This window comes from Hyperolius riggenbachi, chromosome 8, assembly GCF_040937935.1.
Source record: "Hyperolius riggenbachi isolate aHypRig1 chromosome 8, aHypRig1.pri, whole genome shotgun sequence".
Taxonomy (NCBI): Eukaryota; Metazoa; Chordata; class Amphibia; order Anura; family Hyperoliidae; genus Hyperolius; species Hyperolius riggenbachi.
The window spans coordinates 154432397-154450326 of record NC_090653.1 but is presented as its reverse complement, the minus strand read 5'-3'; the positions used below and the strand labels follow the sequence as shown (position 1 = coordinate 154450326).

The 17930-nt window shown below is 40.6% G+C and overlaps 1 protein-coding gene across 1 annotated transcript in view; it reads right to left on the bottom strand.

Moving 5' to 3' along the window:
• Positions 1-17930, bottom strand: part of SLC16A2 (solute carrier family 16 member 2) — a 323980-nt gene that overhangs the window by 256175 nt on the left and 49875 nt on the right. The window lies entirely within an intron of this gene.

Here is a 17930-nt window from a genome sequence, read left to right as displayed (position 1 = left end):
AGGCTCGGTGAGGTAACCGTTAAGCAAGCGCTCGCGTTCTCTGTTTCGTGTTTGTCTGTCTTTGGTTAGTTAGGCGTGCTTGTCTCTGTTGTGCGTAACATGCGGAGACCACGCACGAACGCGTGCACTGTTGCGAATGAGTGCGGTGTTCGCGTTCAGCTAGCGTTTGTTATTTTCCTTATCTTTCTCTTTGTATGATTTTCTGTGCCTTTGCTACCCTTGTGCGCTGTCCTGCTCTGTCTCGTGTCTCTATCGGCAATCGCCAATCTTGCGATTGCAATCTCACTTTGTTTCCGCTGTTGTGTGTTCACTGTCGCTGGGTGGCGGCTAGATTGGTGCACACACATACATCCTGTCCCTGTGCTCTTTCCCTTTAAGAGCTCTTCAGCCCCGTTTGTCGGGTTCTGTACAATTCCCATCTGGCATCTGTGGCTGTGCAGCGGCGGTGTTCGCCTGCACTCCACAGCGCCATCTGCCGGTGGGAATTGCCCTCTGCGGGTGCATAGCACCTAGCCTGGGTTTCCCAAAATCACACACTGGTGGAGGGTTTTCGTTGTGTCAGTGCGCGTCTTGTGCGCTGACCACGAAAACGACCCCGCCACCGTTACACATACCCAGTATTTCAAATATTTAAACAATTTGTACAATTTGTAATTATTTCAGAGAACATTCAGAGTTCAACAAGTTTATAGCAGATGGGAAAAAAAGAGTTTTTTTTAATCTGTGTGTAAAACGGGTTGGCCTAAAACGTCTACCTAATGGATTACTGATTGTCTACCCAACCTCTACCTGATTGATAGCTCGCTGCCAACCGGCACCACTAACATTGCTCAATTCGATTGAAAGTATGGTCAATCATTTGGGAGCTTGTACCATTAATGGGCACCTTAAGGTGGCAGTGATAAATTAAAGTTTCAGATCTGGTCTGACAAGAGAGGTTTATTATTCTTTCTAAAGAAAAATTAATTTCCTAACTACAGCAGCATCCCAGTTATCTGGAACCCAACTAACCAGCAGTCTCAACCAATTGCCAGCAGTACTCAACAGTGGTGGAGGCCAACTTCTTAGAGGTTTGTAGGTTCTGTTGTGCTTAAAGGGAAGCAGAGCTGAAATGAAAAAGAAGTTATACATACCTGGGGCTTCCTCTAGCCCCATACGGGCTGATCGATCCCACGCCGCCATCCTCCTCTGCCCGCAGCTACGAGAACCGGCTCCACGCTGATCCGTCAGTAGGAGCCAGTCTAAGCGTAGCAGAGGTGCGCTCTTTGCGTATCTCTGCAGTAGTGTATGGAGAGATACGTAGAGGGTACTTCTCCTGCGTAGGCCGGCTCCGATGAAGTCAGCGACGGGAGCCGGTTCTCGTAGATGCGGGCAGCAGGGGATGGCGGCGTGGGATCGATCAGCGCGTATGGGGCTGGAGGAAGCCCCAGGCATGTATAACTTCTTTTTCATTTTTTTGGCTAGGGTACATCTCTGGTACCCTTTAAAGGTCAACCAACCTGAAAGGGATATGGAGGCTGCCATATTTATTTATTTTTAAACCATAACAGTTGTCTGGCTGTCTTGCTTATCTTTCATGCATCAGTAGAATCTAAGTCACACACCTGAAACAAGCATACAGCAAATGCAGTCAAACTTAAGCCAAACATCTGATCTGCATGCTTGTTTAGGGTCTATGACTATAAGTATAGTCAGTATAAGTATAGTCAGAGTATAAGTTACAGTCAGAGGATCATGAGTAGACAGACACTCTGCATTGTTTAAAAGGAAATAAATAGCAACCTCCCGCATGGAAACAGATGGCAAAGTCGTCGGAATCGCTAGGGCAAGCAATTCGGCCGGCGTCGCCATTATTTCCTATGGTAGAGTTTCCCCATGCGATTTGCCTGCGGGGAAACTCTGCAAATTCGGTCCGGTTTCCGCGCTAGTGGAAACGGGACCTAACACAGCAAGAACATACCAACTCTATGCTGATAGTGTCCTGGCTTAGATTTTAAACCAGGAGACCTGGCACTGCAAGGCAAGTGTACAATCCACTAAAACACCATGCCACCAATATTCATATTCCTTAGCCTAAGCCTTACGTAAATTAATTGATAAATAAAAAACCCATCCAATATGTAATAGACGTGTTACTATAGCATTTGCATTCAGGAGATACTAAACATTTTCATGTTAGTAAAATCCAATATATACAAATAAGACTTTAACCTTTTCAGTGCTAACAATTTCAGTCATTTAACACTTGCATGAATTAAACACAAAATTACAAGCACAGAACGTAATATTGCCAACCCATATAGGTTTTGAAAGATGAAGACTTGAAAAATATATCTTGCGGAGTTTTTTATGCACAATTATAATTCGTACAGATTTTTTTTTTAATACTTTTTCCTTAAAAATACAGTAAAATGGATATTAGCATATATGGTATTCTGTAAACATGGCCTAATCTTCAAAATTAACACTAAACTAAATAGATAGGACTCAAGTAAAACAAAATAAATGTGCTTACATTTAAAAAAAAAATGTACAACTTTGCAAAATGACAAAAAACATCAACATAGCCTTAGTTCATAAGTATACTTCAATTTTTCCCTGCAGTCTTATCAGTCAGTGCGGTGACAGCATAGGAGATAAAGCTTATTTAAATGTCAGGGAGTTTCTTTGTGAAAGCTACATTGATTGTACACAGCACACTGCTCTCTTCCTATTGCACCACTGATTATTATACTGATTGAACTGATTATTATATATACTGTAATTCTGCAAGAGGTTTGCCTCCAGTACTAGCGGACTGTGGCATAGGGACGAAAATGATTTTTACAATGGTGTCAGTACATTTGGACAAAGGTAAGTTGGACAATAAAGACATGGGAGAAAGATTTGTAACTTTATGTTATGCCAGTTTTAAGTTCCAAATACTGTTGCAGTACGTCTGTTGTGTACAGTAATGTACATGTTGAGTGTTTTATACAACTCTCTGCACTCCAGTTTCATGTGTATTTGTGTGGTCGTAGAGGGGTAAAGAAATAACTTATTTATATTATTGATTTCTAGGTTTTAAAACTTTTACTTTTTCTTTAACAGTACCACTAGGAGGCACACATCCTCCCATGTTTCACTATGCGAGTAGGAGAAATTTATGGTAAAAAAATTGGCTCTAATAACCTCTGTTTTTATATAGGGTTATTGGTGGTAACAGAAAGCATACCCCAATACCTGACAGCCCTGAAGCAGAAACATATTCATTCATATTGGAAGCAACCTGAGTCTAATGCTGGGAATACACCATGAGATTTTTTGTCAGATGGTTCGATAGATAATTTCCAACATGTCCGATCTGATTTTCGATAATTTTTCTGATAGATTTCTCATAGAAGTGAATAGAAATCGATCAGAAAAAATCGATTGGACAGTAAATCTATTAAAATCTCATTGTGTATTCCCAGCATTAAAGAGTAACTGTCAGGCTGCAAAAGCTAATTTAAACCTCTATTCTCCTGTCTTAAAGAGAATCTGTATTGTTAAAATCGCACAAAAGTAAACATACCAGTGCGTTAGGGGACATCTCCTATTACCCTCTGTCACAATTTCACCGCTCCCCGCCGCATTAAAAGTAGTCAAAAACTGTTTTAAAAAGTTTGTTTATAAACAAACAAAATGGCCACCAAAACAGGAAATAGGTTGATGTACAGCATGTCCACACATAGAAAATACATCCATACACAAGCAGGCTGTATACAGCCTTACTTCTGAATCTCAAGAGATCACTTGTGTGTGTTTACCTTCTGTCCCCAGCTTCTCTCATGCACTGAACATTACAGGCTTCCTGCAGACAGCTCTGCCTATGTCGTTAATTCCTTAGTATGTGACAGACCAGCTCCTTTCACAGCATCCAGAGGAGGATTTTTATCCAGCTCTCTTCTATCACTGATAAGATAGCAGAGAAGCTGCTGGCTTATGTAAATAAAACACACACTGGAGTGTGCATAGAGGAACAGTTCAACACTGAAGAACTTGGCAGCCTTCCAGACACAGGCCGACAAGTCTGACAGGGGAAAGATACATTGATTTATTACAGAGATGGTTATAGTAGAAAGAGCTACAGCAAGCCAGATCACATTAGAATAGGTTTAGGAACTTGTAGGAAGGTAGAAAAAACGTTGTAATTTTTGTTACAGAGTCACTTTAAAGGAGTACTATCGATTGAAACGACTTTTTTTTTTAATACTCTATATTAGTGTACACATTACCACTAGTGCTAGAGGCACTTTATTTATTCACCCAGGTCTCTCTCTCACTATCCCTGCTTAAAAATTCATTTCTCACACAGCTTATAGTAGTTTGGGTCACCCTGAGCTGCTTGGTTACTCTGTCACACAGCTCACAAATATATGTCACTGTGTCACTCACAGCATGCAGCAGACATGAGGAGAAATAGACTGATCTGAGGTGGTAACAGGTAACTAAATGAGCTGTAATATTGCTGGAATATAACTAGCTATACAAGGAGTCTGTGTTTACACTCAGACTGGCTGTCTGCTTGAGGCATTCACTCCAGGCTGCATCCACTTTACAAGCTGCTGAGAGGGGCAGACCACTGTCTACAATTAGCATTATTAGTATCTTTATCAGTAAAGAGAAGCAAAGATAATAAACACACATTGCTAGAATCTTTAACCCCTTACCACCATATCAACAAGATTCTTTCAGCAAGGTGATAATTAAACTATAAACTGAGGAGTTGATAGCATCTCCACTTTGTAGAGACATGGTCTAGCCCTCTGGGAGCTCAGTATTAGATACATTTTGTAGCCAACACTGATGCCAAAACTGACGGAGGATTTTACAGCTGAGAGGAACAGCTGTGTGAGGAACCAAATTGCTCCTAGTACTTGCCCTAATGTGTGCTACAACATACAGCATTTAAAAATAAATACATACATCGATAGTATTCCTTTAAACAGTTTAGAAGGAAGCCAAAAAGGCAATACTGAAGTTAAAAATCTCTCTTACTTTTGATGTGTGCTGAACAGCAAGGCTGTTAGACCCAAGCTCTTAAGAGGCAGAGAGGCCGCATACCATACTGCAAAGCATTCTGGGGCTGCTACTTCCCACCTTGGGTCCTCCCCTCTGCTGCTAGTGAGAAGTTACAGGCTCATGTTACAACAGCGTGTAACGCAGTCCAGCTCACAGCACTGAGAAAATCTCCAGGCAGAGTACACTGCATGAGTCCGCTATTGTTCCTAGCCACATGGCTAATTAAAGGGACTCTGTAACAAAAATGTCATTGTGTTTTCTACCATCCTACAGGTTCCTAAACCTATTATATAATGTGCTCTGGCTTACTGCAGCACTTTCTACTATCACCATCTCTGTAATAAATCAGCTTATCTTTCCCCTGTCGGACTTGTCATCCTGTGTCTGGAAGGCTGCCAACTCTTCAGTGTGATCTGCTATGCATGCCCCCTCTATGCACACTCCCCTGTGTGTGTTATTTACATTAGCCAGCTTTTCTCTGCTCTCTTATCTTTTACAAGCTGGATAAATCCTCTGTTCACATACTGATGAGTCACATACTGCAGAATTACAGACAACTGGGTACAGATCTGTCTGCAAGAAGAAACAATCAGCTTGTAACTCTTCAGTGAGCTGCAGGGGGAAAGAAACACACAAATGATCTCGAGATTTAAAAGGAAGGCTGTATACAGCCGGATTGTGTATGGATGTATTTTCTATGTGTGGACATACTATACATCAACCTACTTCCTGTTTTGGTGGCCATTTTGTTTGTTTACAAACAAACTTTTTAAAACTGTTTTTGACTACTTTTCATGCGGCGGGGAGCGGCGAAATTGTGACAGAGGGGAATAGGAGATGTCCTCTAACACACTGGTATGTTTACTTTTGTGTGATTTTAACAATACAGATTCTCTTTAATATTCACTGCACAGTAGTGTTGTCTTTTTTCTGAGTCGAATCATCAGGAATCAGGGAGAACATGACGACACATTTGGCTTCATAGGAGACAGACAAACATGGAACCTGCCATGAGCTGTCAGGAGCATCATTCTCTGCAAATACTATATAAAAATTCTGTGAAATCCAAACGTGGACAGTGAAATGCATATGTAATGTAAGTACAGCCAATATTTAGCTACTGATATATGTGTTTTTTTTTCTCTGAGACCTTATACCTAACAGCTCCTCTTTAAAGTCATCTACTCAGTACAATTTTCCATCAGATCGGATCTATTAGATAATTTCCAACCGTTCCAATCTGATTGTGTTAGATTTTGCAATAGATTTTGGGTACTTATCAAAGCAAAATCTATCACAAAATTGATCTGTAACAATTTGGACGTCTACACTAGATGCAATTTCTTATTAGATCTATCTAATGCTGGGAATACACGATGAGATTTTTCAGTCGATTTACTGTCCAATCTTATTTGTGATCGATTTTCTCGTCTTTTCTTATCAATTTCCATTCACTTTTATGAGAAAGCGATCAGAAAAATGATCGAAAATAAAAATTGGACATGTCGGAAATTATCGAACCATCTGTCTGGTGAAAAAAAACTTATGGTGTATTTCCAGCATAATAGATCCGTCTATCTGATGGAAAATTGTACCATGTAGATGAGGCTTTAAGCTTCTACATCTGATCTGAAGAAGATCTGGGACACCAGGCAAATTTTGCCCAAAAGGCTGACACTTCAGCAATAACTGAGGCCGGAGCAACAACGTAACTCTGCTGGGAACAGAAAAGGGGGCTCTACTATACATAATTGTAGAAGCTATTAAGAGTCCTTAAAAATACAGTCACCTAAATCACTCTTACAGAATTAAAAGAGGAGACTGAAGAAAACAAAATCAGGCTTGAGATAACATTCACAGACTACACATTTGTTTTCTAGCCTTTAACTGACTAAGGCCTCGATTCAGCAACACTTAGCAAATTTGTTAACAACAGTTTGGTAAAATACCGAATTTGTTAACTTCATTTCAGGATTCATCAAAGTTATCTACAGCTGTTAGCGAACATTCGGTAACGATTCGGTAACGATTCGCTAAAACGGAATAAAGTGCAATTCATGAAAAAGAAAGTGGGCATGGTTTAGCGTTACATTTAGGATTAGTTATCTCCTTCACTGCTCTGTTGTTATTCCTGTCAGATCATTGCTGACAGAGAAGATGGAGCCATTTGAAGTGGTTATGTATCAGCTGAGAGTGATTCAAAGGCGCAGAAGGGCAAGAATAAGGTCTGCAACCATATAAATTTGTAAGAGAATAGATTTATTTGCTATAACACGACATCTGCATTTCTCTTGAATCATCTTGTAAGAGAACACAGGCAGTGCCAGGGTTAACTAATTTTGCTAGCTGCACTATAATTTTTTAGAAAAGGCTCCTATCAAATTGTGGGATTGTCCCAACCACTTCCAGAATCCTGGTCCAGGTGTTAAGCCCTATTCAGAATGTTGCTACGTAGTGCTCAAAGGACTGCCTTTTACCCACAATTCCATGGGAATCTTATGGCCTTGTGTTAAATTACCGCTGTAAAATGGAAATATCGACACGTTACAGAATGTTTACCGAATTGTTATCGAATTCACACCGAATGCCGAAAAACCTTGATGAATACAACTAGAAATCGCTAAACTTCGAATTCGGTAATTTAACAAACTGGAAAAAGTTATCTCAAAGACAATGATGAATCGAGGCCATTGACAGTTGTCACTGGGAATCGAAGGGTTAAGACGGGGTGGACAAATCTCGACTGCAGAGAAATTTTAAGCATCATTTACAATTCTCTAGATTGCAATGTACCATAACCCGATTCCTTCTGCAGTTCAATCCTGGCACATGCAAGAAAACTGGGGTTAAGCATTCCAAAAGGAGGCCACCAGAAGATCTTACTTCTGCAGAATCCTAGACAAAGCTTCAAAGCACATAATGGCTTGCTATGTAAAATGAAGACTTTGAAGTATGAACCAGAGGATACGGTAGAGAGATCCGGTATTAAGGTTAACAAAGGGTCAGGAAGAAGGCTAAATCTATTTAAAGTGGTTTTAAGTGACAGAAAGCCAAGTACCTTACATATATTTTAAAATAATCATTATTGCCAATAAGGCCAGTGTTACAATTTGGAAAAATAGTCCAGGGATCAAAGGTGCAAAGAACAAAATTCCAATGCAGTTTTAAGTGGATTTTCCATTTCTGATAACGGTGGCCAATATTTACATTTTAGACAAATGTATACTTGCACTGGTTCCAGAATAACAACTAACAACTTACTCTAATGTGACAATGTAGACTATCTCATTTTTCAGTAGCAAAGAATTGTCTGATGTTTGGTGACTTGCCAGACTGGGTCCCACTGGAAACCATCAGATTTCATTTAGAATGACTAATAACTGTGGCAGCATGAAGACTGGAACTTACTCTGCATTTCTGCAGTGCTGTGCAATCCAGCAAGCAGGTCTGAAAGCAACTGTGCAAGAGATGCAAGAGTTAAATTATTTCAGGTTAACTTGAGGCAAAATTATTTAAAAATAATTAACAATGTATTCACAGCTCCTCGCTACGTAATGGAAGCGATAGACTGTAAGTAAAACATTCTGAAGACATTGTATTGATATTATTTTCGATTTATTAGACTTATTGTTAAAACATTCAAAGAAGGGCTGTAGTGAAAACATTTTTTTTTTTTTTTTTTTTCAATAGTGAAAACTTTTTTTTTTTTTTTTAACTTTACAATATTCCTTTATAAATTGGTTATTTAGTCAGTGTTTGACCATTGTAAAATCTGTCCTCATCCTGATTTACATTTTGAAATGTATCACAGATGGAAATATCTTTAGTCTTGACAGGTGCAGCTCTGTAGAATGTTTGTCTCTATGGGGTGGGGGTTACTAGTAAGTGTTTCTTACCAGAAAAAAATTACAGTAAAAGTGGGCATGCAGATTAATTACTACATTTTATCATAGGTCACTAGCATGCCTCTTTAACCTCCCTAGTGGTACAGACGAGCCTGGCTCATCCAGCAAAAAGATGCTGAAAGCGGTATGGATGAGTCAGGCTCGTCCATGCAGCCAGGGAGATTTCTAGCTGCTCTGCTCCTCCGGCTCCGCTATTTCTGCATCTGTGGGCTTCCCTTGGACTGATGATTGCCTGTCAGTGCACTGTGGATAGCAATCTAAACTACCCACAGTGTGCCAACAGGTTTCCATCAGTCCCAGAGAAGCCCACATGGAGCCGGCAGGGCAGAGCAGTGCAGCGGCATGTCCCCCATCCCTTCCACCTTCCTGCCCCCTCCGAAAGCCCTTTCCCTTCCGTGCCCCCTGCCTCTCTCTTCCCATACCCCCTCCCTCCCTTCTGATCCCCCAGCGGCTCCCCCCGCCCCTCCTGATCCTCCTGCAGCGCTGTGAGAAGAGAAAGGGAATTTCACTCACCCAAGGCTCTCTCCAACAATTACAAATTCTCCTCTGCATTATCAGCCGTGTCCCCGGTACTGTAAACCGCATCCTGCAGCTGTATCCTGGAGCTGTATACTTAAGGACTTATTCTGTATAAAATGACAGTACGTATTTCTACTACAGGGCCACTATCATACATAGGATTTGTCCCAGCATAAAATGCACTACAAATTACTTTTTTCCCACGTCAATTTCACTTAGAGCCGGCATTATTAATCTGACAGTTTGACTTGTCCAACTCTTCATGGAGGATTATCAGCAATTCCTGCATTTTCAAAAAGCATTCCCAAAACAGCAGTGGCACTTTACAACTGCCAGAATAGCATGCATGTGAATAGACTGACTGGACAACATTTTTGTGCAGGTTCTTTCCAGGAAGTGCATTAGAAAAGAAAAAGAAAAACTGAGAATCTTCCATGAGGAGATGGACTAGTCCAACACCTGTTAGAATTGTCAGATTCATATCTACTGTAAGTGGCAGAGACATAGGAAAAAGGACATTAAAAGAGCAGTGGAACAGATGTACATCTTATACGAATGTGTACACATGTACCTTACATTTTTTCATGATAGTAGACCAGCTTAAAGCTAACCTTAAGTAAAACTAAACATATCCTAAATAGAAGTTTCCTGGATTTCGATATAGTTATTTTGTGATCGAGGACTGAACATATCAGTTTGAAGTCATTACACAGTGCCCGAGTTATGACACAAGTGATGCCCTATTTAGAAATTTCAACACTAAAGGCTTGTTCACACTATGAGCAATTTATTTTTTTATTGGTGATTTAAAAAAAAAAAATCAACTTAAAAGCGCTTATGCAATGTTGCTCTATGTGAGAGTGTTCTCACATGATCGATGAGCTTTCTTTCCGATCACAAACGCACCATTTCCTGAGCATTTGCGATTCAATGCAAGGTGTAGGGAAATCGCTAAGCATTTGAAAAAGCGATTTTGTGAGCGCTTTGCCTCACAAAGTACATTAACCACCCTGGCGTTCTATTAAGATCGCCAGGGCGGCTGCGGGAGGGTTTTTTTTAAATAAAAAAAAAACTATTTCATGCAGCCAACTGAAAGTTGGCTGCATGAAAGCCCACTAGAGGGCGCTCCGGAGGCGTTCTTCCGATCGCCTCCGGCGCCCAGAATAAACAAGGAAGGCCGCAATGAGCGGCCTTCCTTGTTTTGCTTACATTGTCGCCATAGCGACGAGCGGAGTGACGTCATGGACGTCAGCCGACGTCCTGACGTCAGCCGCCTCCGATCCAGCCCTTAGCGCTGGCCGGAACTTTTTGTTCCGGCTACGCTGGGCTCAGGCGGCTGGAGGGACCCTCTTTCGCCGCTGCTCGCGGCGGCGATCAGGCAGCACACGCGGCTGGCAAAGTGCCGGCTGCGTGTGCTGCTCTTTATTTGAAGAAAATCGGCCCAGCAGGGCCTGAGCGGCAGCCTCCGGTGGTAATGGACGAGCTGAGCTCGTCCATACCGCCCGGCTGGTTAAAAAGTTATTTAGTTCCTGGTCAAAGCTTACTTCCTGATTTTTTTTTTGATTTTTTTTTAAGAAACAAAAGCTAATTGCCAACAAAAGCGCTTCTAAAAATCGCTAATTACTCAGAAAGCGCTGGGAAAAGCGCACACAAAGCGCTCAGCGCTGGTGATGCCTAATGTGAACAGAGCCTTACAGTTTTTAAACATTTCTAGGAGCCGGTCCAGAAGTACAGCTGAACAGAGCCCATAGCACAGTGCACTCGGGTTAGTAGCTTTGGTGATGAAGAGGCAGAAGGGCTGGTTAATGAGAGGATTGTACTTAGGAGAGAAGAAGCAATTTATCATTACAGTAATAGTGTTCAATATACTAGAAGATAGTTGGTTACTAGCTTGGATAAAATAGATCAGCAAGTGAAATGCCCAGTGTGTTCTAAAGAATATGAATGATACACACACACCAGGTTCTTAACATTTTGGCAGCTGCACCCAAGTTATCTCGTATAGATAACTCAAGGCAGAGATGCACCGACCAGGTATACACATCCCACCCACCTATGCAAAATAGCGCTTTGATATTTACCCATTTGGCAATGAAGCGAGTCCCCTACGGAGCAGAGCTGTATGCAGACACCCTCCTTCGGCTCCCGAACACGATGACACGTGATTGTGTCAGACCTGAAGGAAGATGTCCGAAAACAGCAATGGTGACTGACTATTGGGCCAATTAAAGGTGCGGGGATCACGTCCTATAAGGACATTGGACCCAACTGTGCTCAGGGTGGGATTAAAAGGAGCTGCCGGTACTTAGAAATTAGCGGGTGAAAGTTAGCAGCGCACACACGCAGCACTACAGCATGTAACGTGCGCACAGGATTTTAAACTTTCGCTCATTTTAAAGCGGTTACGAGAAGAAAAACTAACTATACCAAGTAGGGTAGGGTAGATACAAAAAAGGACGGGAAGAGAACCGGGAGCCCAATCTGGTGTAGTATTGCGGATTAGAGTTGGAATTCAATAAATATAGTTCTTAGGTGATTATACTCACAAAATTAGGTTGCAAGCCAAGCAACCATTCAATGAACATGCGAGGAAGTAACGTCCTCGCTCGGCCTTGTTTACCAGTGGTCGCAGCTCCTTAAAAAGTTCCACTTGCTAGGAGTGGTGACCCCCGAATAGGGGTAATTCGTCAGTAGAGTCGGAGTGGAGGCGCCCGAAGTAAACGTAGCTTGTATAGCTAGATAATGCTATTTAGTGTTAGATGTATAAAATGTATAAATAATAGATGGTCCTACCTTAAAAAGTAGTCCATTCACTTGGTTAAATAATAAACTTTTGTACTAGGCACTTTTTGAAAGACAGCGCGTTTCGCGGAAAAAACGCTTCCTCAGGTCGTATGGTGTGCCGATTCACAGAAACCTAGAGTCCTACAGGCGCCCAGGACTCTAGGATTCTGTGAATCGGCACACCATACGACCTGAGGAAGCGTTTTTCCGCGAAACGCGTTGTCTTTCAAAAAGTGCCTAATACAAAAGTTCATTGTTTAACCAAGTGAATGGACTACTTTTTAAGGTAGGACAATCTATTATTTATACATTTTATACATTTAACACTAAATAGCATTATCTAGCTATACAAGCTACGTTTACTTCGGGCGCCTTCACTCCGACACTACTAACTTGTCTATATCTTATCTAAAGTTTAGATAGTTTACACAGCAAATATAGCTGCAAACAGCTTCAACAGTTTATGATTATTTATTCCTGATACAATGAGAGCAGCCATGTTCTGTTTGTCACATTACACACAGGCAAGCTAATAGCATCTCCAGCCCTCAGCCTGTAAAAACTTCACTCCCCTCTCCTCCTCCCCTCTGACTCTGAAATCTCTGGCTAGTAACCTCCTCCTCCTGCCCACACTGAGCTCCCATAAGCCCTTGCTACTAAGGCTGAGCGCGCCAAGGCACTCTGGAGAAGCTGTGGACGAGGCTTGTTTATTTTATAGGGAATTAGCGTATTAAAACAAAAAATGTATTTGGCTTGAGGAATGCCCTATAAACTATATGAAAGGAGCACAATTACGCAATGAGTAAAAAGTTATCTCGGATCCACTTTAACCACTTCACCCCAAAAGTGTTTAACCCTAACAGACAAAGGCGATTTTCACCTTTCAGTGCTCATCCCTTTCATTTGCCAATAGCTCAATCACTACTAATCACAATGAAATGATCTAGATCTTGTTTTTTCACCACCAATTGGGCTTTTTAGGGTTGATATTTGTTTTCAGTAATTATTTTCTATGCATTTTAAAAGGAAAAAACAAGGAAGAAATGAAAAAAAAAAAAAAAAAAAACAACAAAAAAAAAACCACACTATTTCTCCAATTTCATCCCCTATAGTTTTAATAATAACACTGCTACTGTCCATAAAACCCACACATTTTATCTGCCTATTTGTTCGGTTTATCACAAGATTTTAATTATGCCCCTAGTACAAAGTATGGTGACAATATAGTATTTGGAAATGATGGTGTATTTTTTCTTTGGTGAGTTTTCTTTTCACCATTTTCATGTGCACGTGCATGGGGGATGCACGTGCCGCGCGGACGTGCACACGCACACAGCTGCAGCAGCACTGCCTGACTTATAAAAATGTCCTGGAGCCATTAAGAGGCTCTAGCAGGACATTTTTATATGTCAGCATGTCATTAAGTGGTTAAGCTACTCTGCTTTAGCAGCGCAGCTTGGTGAAGCAAGGCATTTGTGTATTACTTATTCAAGAATATGTTCAATGCTTCTGTGCACGTCCAAATACAAGGCAGCTATATTATATTCAAAAGGTAACATATAGGATTTTATGTATGTTATGTACATGGGAAAGAATACATGCATAGACATTTCCTATTTACCACATGCAACCATTAGTCGGTAAGTTCCAAGCACAGGCCAAAGTTTTCCCATATTCAAAACATCTGTAGCTCTGTTATCATATTAAATCATGCTGCAAACTTGTAAAGCAAAAACACAGCCCATCCCCCCCACCAGCAAAATAAACAAGACATACTAATCTGACTTAATCCCCTATATAGAGAGTGTATGCAGGCACGACTAGCATTCATTTCTTTCTTTATAAAAGAAAAGCAGAATTTCCAAACGGAAAAATGAACACAATGCACATTAAATATTTGAAAAATGTAGATTCTACAGAAATAATTTAAAAATGATAAAGTGTCAGTTTATTATATTATCTCTTTAAGTCAAATAACTGCTGGGAGGTTTGACAGTTCAAAAGTACAAAATGTCAACAAAGCTCGTTACTTTTAATATTCTAAAAAGGATTCAGTGTAACAAAAATCAACATGACTTGAAGTATGAGAAAACAACCCATATATCAACATTCCGTAACCCGAAGCCAACATAGCTCCACCGAGGTAAAAACGTCTTGAAAGCGGCAGCCTTTTGTCTGGAACGCCTTACCTCTATATAAACATACAAACCCAAATCCTTTATCTTCAGCAATAAACAAGAAGCACAGTAACTTCCTACAAGACAACTCTCACGTCTTCCTCACTGATAAGAAATACTGTTATTCTATCCTTTACATTCACATGCAGAACTTGGTTTTAACAATTGTTCCAAGAATAGACTACAGCAAAAAAAAAAAATCTCTTTTATTAGCTTTATCTTTCTGCAGCCAACAAAATAATAATAATGCATAATAATAATAATAATCTACCATCAACATCATTTCTGGGTATTCATGTTCCAATTTTATTCTGAATCTAAAATCTGCACCTTGCAAGCCTCATAACTTTCTCCTTGAGGTGGACTGCAGAGTCTTAACTGGCAGAGCACCACCATTGACTTAGCCATAGTAAAATATTGTTAATTTTACCATAGTAAAATATTGGTAAATCTTAAAGTGATTCTGTAACAAAAATTACAACGTTTTTTCTACCATCCTACAAGTTCCTAAACCTATTCTAATGTGTTCTGGCTAACTGCAGCACTTTGTACTATGACAGTCTCTGTAATAAATCAATGTATCTTTCCCCTGTCAGACTTGTCGGCCTGTGTCTGGAAGGCTGCCAACTCTTCCGTGCTGGTCTGTTCCTCTATGCACACTCCAGTGTGTGTTTTATTTACATAAGCCAGCAGCTTCTCTGCTATCTTATCAGTGATAGAAGAGAGCTGGATAAAAATCCTCCTCTGGCTGTGAAAGTAGCTGGCTGACACATACTGAGGAATTACAGGCACAGGCAGAGCTGTCTGCAGGGAGCCTGTAATGTTCAGTGCATGAGAGAAGAAGGGGACAGAAGGTAAACACACAAATGATCTTTTGAGATTCAAAATGAAAGCTGTATACAGCCTGCTTGTGTATGGATGTATTTTCTATGTGTGGACATATTGTACATCAATCTACTTCCTGTTTTGGGGGCCATTTTGTTTGTTTATAAACAAACTTTTTAAAACTGTTTTTGACTACTTTTAATGCGGCGGGGAGCGGCGAAAATGTGACAGAGGGTAATAGGAGATGTCCCCTAACACACTGGTATGTTTACTTTTGTGCGATTTTAACAATACAGATTCTCTTTAACACTGCAAATAGTAGAGAATGTCTGTACATTTACCAATATTTACCAAAATGCTACTATTGGTAACTTCCTTGTGGCCCATATTTCACATATGCGAGTAAGCCCTACTATGTTAAGCCATGCACTTGTGTCTTGTACACATACAGTACCTCCTACACAAGACTGGTCCCCGGGAAACTAGTGGCAACTAGAAATAGCTTGATGTCTGATAAGCATTTTCTCTAGATGGGCATCTGTATACACCCGAACATCAATATAATAGAATATCTAGCCTACCCCATTAGCCTCAGGTTACCAACACCTCGTGCTGATGGTTTTCTCCAATCAGGAAACATGACCACTGGGATTGTACTCGCTGCAGTGGGTGGGGGAGAAGGGAATTTTTATGCACATTTTTATTCTTTCAGCATTTTTTAAACTTTTCTCCTCACGTAAACCCTAAACTAGCAAGCACAAAAACCTAACCAATGGGTAAGTCAATTGTGATAATATGTTAGTAACAGAGTCTCCTGCATTACATTTTAAAAGAAAAAAACAAAAACAAAATACGGTTCTAGGTGCATCAATATATATTGACACAAAATGCCTGGATTTAGCTGCATGAAAACAAACACAAAAATCTATGAGAACTGGCATAATCTGTGTAGTAGTACAGTGTTAATCTTGTGGTAAGCAGCTTTTCAATCAAATACATCCCATTAGGGACTAGAATATAAGTTAGTTCTCATGATAGGCTTCAGTTGAAATGCTTGTGTTTTTGAATAGGGAGCCAGAAAATACAAGCATTATTGCTAGTGTGTGTGTGTGTGGTGTGTGTGTGGTGTGTGTGGTGTGTGTGTGGTGTGTGTGTGGTGTGTGTGTGGTGTGTGTGTGGTGTGTGTGTGGTGTGTGTGTGTGTGTGTGTGTGCGTGTGCGTGCGTGTTTTTATCAAGTCAGGTGCCAGAAAAACTGAAGCAGTTATTCAGAGCAACCAAGCATAGCTCTTGTTCTGTTTAATAGCTGAAACTTGATGGGGTTCTCTTCCAAGCAATTTATTTATGGTGCAATTTTCTTTACACCTCTTTTGATAAATCAGCCCCACAAACCAGACATGAGTATAGTGGTGTACTGTAGCAAAAAAGGGGATACAATACCAGAAGCTGTAAGTATACACTACAGCTGCAGAGACACCTAATGGGGAAACCCTGTTTAATTAAACAACCATAAAATACTAAAGTATGTGAAAATTATGGACTCTAAAATGTCAAATAGCAGTTTATCTATTAGTTATGTATGTCTATGCAGCCTCCAACTGAGTCTACATGAGGCATCTCCTGTGTTACAAAACTAAGTGATCACAAATTCCAAATCTCTTACATTTTCGTTAAGGCCCCGTTCATATCAGCAAACGCAGATGGCAGTGCGATCGGAACGCAACGTGTACGAACGCACGCCATCTGCGTTCGCATGCGTTGCTTGGCTGATAACCACTATAGTGAATGGGTCAGCCGCGCGTTTCAGGAAAAAAATGCGTGCAGCATGCGCTCGCGGACTGCACTGGTCCGGAACGCATGCAGTGTGAACATCAGACAGTGCAGTTTAAGCACTTTCTGATGTCATGCGTGTCTGGCTCCTGAAAGCATTGCCGAGATCCAGGTGGCATTGCGTGCAATGTGAACAGGGCCTAAAAGGATAAGAAAGTGTATGCAATATTTGCTGAAATATTTTAAAGTTGTACACTGTGTAAAATCTACCCAGTTTGTTAAAGATCATATTTCAAAGTCAGATTTTAGTGAACTAGTCTGCTACAAGACCTGGTTAACTACAGGAACATTACCTTGTTTTTTTGTGCGCATCATAGTGGGTTAATAAGCTGCACACAATTTATCAATCCACTGTAAACATCCAATGCTTTTAATAGAGCTTGTAATGTCAGAAAGATATAGTAAGCTACTGGCCTGAAGAGGACACCTTGAGGTGTTTGCAGGCACTTATGGTCGTCAATATCTGATGCACATGTGGAGCCCATGCTGCACTGTGCACAAGCAAGCATTCTGAGCTTAGCCTTGGCTCTTCCTGTATCAACTCTAACCATTTAAAAAGAAAAAAAAAAAAGACTTGTGTGTGTAAATTGCTATTACAACACATACTAGCAAAATCATTTCCCCAAGAAGTACCTCAGTACCTTTAGTTGAAAAGAATTGTAGCTTTTCTACCAGAGACTTTTTTAAGCAAAATCATCTGCAATATGCAAACTCCCATAAAGAAATATGAAACACAACACGGGCTCATTTAAAGCAAGCCTGAACTGAAAATGAAAAGTCCAGATAAAAAAAACACATCATACTTACCTCCTGTGTAGTCTACCTCTCAATCAGTTTCTCCTCTCCCGC